The sequence below is a fragment of the Etheostoma spectabile genome, chromosome 6, assembly GCF_008692095.1.
Source record: "Etheostoma spectabile isolate EspeVRDwgs_2016 chromosome 6, UIUC_Espe_1.0, whole genome shotgun sequence".
Lineage (NCBI taxonomy): Eukaryota > Metazoa > Chordata > Actinopteri > Perciformes > Percidae > Etheostoma > Etheostoma spectabile.
The window spans coordinates 19,338,426-19,343,438 of NC_045738.1; positions in this window are offsets into that span (position 1 = coordinate 19,338,426).

The following is a 5,013-nucleotide window of genomic DNA, read 5'->3' on the forward strand; positions in this document are numbered from 1 at the left end:
CTGTCCAATCTGAGTTTTCTCTTGCATGACTAAAACAACCTTTGACCTTCCACCAAAACAAGTTCCTTCCCGAGGCTATTTCGCAGCGGCACCGCTGCTCCGTCCAGCACTTAGCGCCGCCTAAGAGGATTGTGATCGGTTTAAAGAAATTCCAATAAACCAGGGCATGTTTTTTCCCCATCCCAGAGTGCTGTGTAAACTCGCCAGACCCTCCTCCGCAGCGCTGTGGAGGAAGTTTTAGCAATGCGAGACCAATGTCTTTATGAATGTCTTTAACGTGAGCTGAAAAGAGTGACACTGTTGTTGTGTTATGTTGCCATATGGTGAATCTTATTAGGTAAGGAGTTGGGTTTTTTATTTTAGGCAATTGTAAAATATACATAACATAAAATTGTGATATTATACTGTCTGTAAAGAGCAGGACATCAATGTCTTTCATGCTTTGAATTAAAAAGCAGTGTGAAACCTGAAAGTTTGAGCTTTAATTTGAGGGTGTTTACATCCACACTGTGAACTGAATAACTATAAAATCACTGTAAAATTAACTTATAAAGTCAGATTTAATAAACCCATTAGTCATACTTTGCCAGAACGTCTTCCACAGCACTGCGGAGGATGGTCTGGTGAGTCCACACAGCATTCTGGGATGGGAGGAACAAAAACGTTCTCTGGTTTACTGACATTTCTTTGAATCGATCACAAATGTCGGCGCGATGTGCAGACAGAGCCAGGGTGCCGCTGCAAAATAGTCCCGGGAAGGAACTAGCTTTGGTGGAAAATGTGTACGTTCAGAGGTTGTTTTAGTCGTGCAACAGAAAACTCCGACTGAACAGATAGTCTAGCTAGCTGTCTGGATTTACCCTGCAGAGATCTGAGGAGCAGGTAACCATAGTCCTAAGAAACTTTAAACCGGAGTTTAAAATTACAACACAAAGAAAGGGGAAGGTAACGGACATCCGACCGAGGAGAGTGATATCCGGCTGCATTTCCAATGGCACTCTAGCAATCCTGGAAGTGGAACGTCGTGGATATAGACCAGTTCCCCATAGACATCCGCAGACAGTTGGTACAGGATGTTCCCTGGTGATGCTTGCCTTTAGTCCTGTCTCCACCTTAGTGACAGCGAGAATGTTGATATTGGACATCTCTGCAATATTATAAATTGAGTCAATAACAACCTTTAGACAATTAGCTGCTATGTTTTTTTTTTTAAGTAAATAACTTCTATACGTCAATGGCAATACTATAAATATATACTATGCATGGCAAGCACACCCTGGATAAGGTATTGTTAAGGTTAGGTGACTAAAATACTTGTTAAGGTTTAAGAGGGTGTATTTTGTTCAAACCCAACATTATTTTCAAAGATACCAAACATATCAGAATGAATTTTAGGAGAAATGTGTATATAAACAATGCAGAATACATCTAGAATATTACCATTTATATGTAATACACAGTATAATAGTGCTGCTTAAAATTGGTTTTGAAGTTTTAAATATCATTAAGGCTCAACAAAGAGCTGGAACACTTTATGTATAATAGTGTCGGATAGAGCAGAATACAACGTTTGTTTTTTCAACCTTAAAACCCTCAGATGGCTTGGGGAGGGAAAGATAAGGGGTTGTTGGACCGTCATGGGATGCAAACTGCTGTCTCCAGCATGAAAGTCAGACTGGCTCGACTCCTCTCCACCAGGCTGAGCCCTGCGTCCTTATTTTCCAATGAGAACACACTGCATCCTGCGTTGCTGCTGAGTGTTGCTGTTGGACGTAAGTGGTGCTCTGCAGAATCATCCAATAGAAACATCCTGTAAATCAGTTTGGCCTGTCTGTTCGTTGGCTAGTGAAACAAATGATTATTTGGAGTAAACCAGCTGATTGACAGTCCAGAACATTCAAATACGTGGCCACTAATAAAACTCCCAGGCTGCCTTGCCTGTACATGTCTGATCCTTCCCTTTTGCCTTGTCCTACAATTTGGGGGGGGGGGGGATATGTATAACAAGAGCTACAAGTCCAGTCCACTTGATGTAAACACTTTGAATTTTGATTTTAAATCAAATGTGCTGCCAAAACAACCGCCAGCATCTCATTGGGCAGCATTTTGGAACCAGCTTTGTCCTGATTGACACCTTTTTCGAGTCCAGCCCTCCAAACCTGCACTCTGTGGCTTGGGGCTACACACACAGTGCCCAAAACCTGATGCCCAGAAACATCCCAGACTGCAGTGTAAATATCACATCATGTAGAGAATAGGCAGCCCTAATCAAGGCTACATTACTACGTAGAGTGAAAGAAAGACATAGTAAAGGTTTAGAACCAAGACGCCCAACTCTGAGTAGTTTCCTGTATGTGTTACGTGGGTTCCACCACTGCCATGTATCTTTAGGAGTAGAGTTTGACCGATATATCGGCGGGCCGATATTATTGTCCGATATAAGGTATTTCCCGATATATTGCTATCAGCATTTTATTTTAATTTTTTTAATATTCATTCATCATAATAAAAATGGACTGTCAACCGTGTTATGAGTGTTGACGTTGCATACTTTGTCCACCAGAGGGCGCTCTACAGCATCCCTGTTGGCAACACTGATTTTGTTTTTGTGAATATGTTTTTGTTCAAAGGACTGTAAGTTTCATATCTTAAGTTTGTATTTTAATACATTTTATATCAGGCCTCTAATATATTTTGATATACCGCAGTTCTGTTAAAACTATTATCATTTTGTCTTTGTGAGAACTCATAAATAACTACAAATAACTCATGTTAGGGAAATCTGTTTGTTTTGTAATGCATTTTCTGGATTTAAAAAAAATATATACATATTGGCCTCTATATCGGCATATCGGATTTTTAAATAACCAAATATTCATATTGGTATCGGCGTTAAAAATCCTTTATCGGTCGAGCTCTATTTAGGAGCCTAGCATCAGGTCCGGAGTGTATTGATTCCAATACGCAACGTGAATGTAAACACAGATTATGAGAGCTTCTTTCACCCCTAATATTCACAACAGAATCACTCAAATATTGGACGCATCTTTCCCACGCCACTTATCTCCATTCTGACGGACAAATAAGTAGAACATTGACTTTGATCAAGACCTATTTTGAGATCTAGCAACAAGATGGACTAATGCCTTCTAACGCCATAACAAAACAAATTTTCCTAATGCTAAATATGGTTTTCAGCTGTGTAAATATCTAATGTCAGCAATGGAAAATATACATTTAGGAGACATGAAGTGTGTACCATTCCATACAATAAGGCCAGCGTGAAATGAGCTTTCCATATCTCACAGAGAATCTTTGCAAAGGCTCCAGATCTAAACATCTGTTTAATGTATTCATGACTCACAGCTGAGTACGACGTGGTGACTTCATGACTCGAGCAGCCATAAGGAGAGACTGGAAAGCCATTTGGCTGTTTCAGTGAAACGCTGCGTGTACAGTATCTGGTGTCTGTGTGATCGTAATCCAATCCTGAGAATCATAATCCCCAGCAGGTTTTTTTTTAACTAAACAAAGATTAGGAGAGATTTGGTTGTTTGTTCATCATCTGAATGAATGTCATCATGTCAGTAGAACAAATGAATTCTGTCTCTCTCTCTCTCTCTCTCTCTCTCTCAATCTCACTCCTTCCGTCACTGCCAAAACACTGAGCCTCAGACAGAAATCTACTGCTGTCACAAAACGTCCACTTGATGCACTTCACCATCTCACACAGATGCCCATGATACCCTTCCGGTGTATGTGTCCACTGTTGCATACCAATGATTTTGTGTTAAGCCATCAAACAGAAGCATATGGTCGGAAGAGATGGCTGTTAAGCTCCTTCTGTTGAAACAATACTACCACTGCTCCTACTAGTGATAATATGATAATCTTTGTAATAGTTTGAAAGCATATTTATCCCTGGAGCACCTGTGGTTGCTATTGCTAATAATGTTTTATGTCCATTATCTGGAGGTTATGACTCAGTTATGTCGTCATCTCGAGACATCAAGCTGCTACCTCATCATTATCATGATTACTTTACTATCTCCAGATAACAAATGGTGCTTGTGTTTATCTCCCAGTCTCTCAAAATAACAATTTAACAATTTAATTACAATGGTATTGCAAGGTATCAAGTATCATTTCCTTGTGTTCATAACCTGAAATGTCTCATTATTGCAGGATAACAGGCATGTGTTCTTCATTCATGGAGTCATTGTGGAGTGAGTCATTCTCAGCCCTGAGAGAGAAAGACATCCCAGATAAAAACAGCTCAAAAATGACAGATGAGAAGCCTATATATAATATTAAGACCACCTCGGGTTGTCTCTTTAGATTATGAGATCTATAAATCTTGGTCACGGCAGGATGGTTTAACTTCTTGTGATCAAAAAGGTAATGAAATGTGTTTTTAACCCTGTATCTGGATAACAGGGTCAAAAAAATTAATATAAACACACCAACATTTCCAAAGCTGCACTAATACTAAGGGCTAAAGAGCCTCAAGAGCTGGTGAAGACCAACACGGAAATAATTGGAGAATGAAAATAAGATTTAAGTGTCATCAAGTGGACAAAAACCATTTTGATCTCACATAATTCCTTGAAATGAACACGGCCCCTTAACTCAAAATCTGTGTCAGTGTCACGGAATTGCAGAATTCCATGATGGGCCCACGGAATATTTCCATGAAATGAACATGGCCCCTTGAGTTAAGGAAAAGGTCGCGGGTGGGCGGGACAACAATGGATTGGGTTTAGGAATCCTGACACGTGGAACACGATCCCCGGTCTCCCGGGTGAAAGTCCTGTGTTTGACCCATCTACCACCGCAACCGACCTCCTTATGCAGATTTTCGGGCTTTCATACTACTCGCTACCGTTGACACTCTTAATGCTACGTCATCTTCTCATTGACTTTACTTTAGCATTGTCTTTCGCAGTTTGTGATAATTTCACGGAATTTTGCGAGACCAGGCTGGATTTTTTCTTTGGGGGGGGGGGGCTTTTC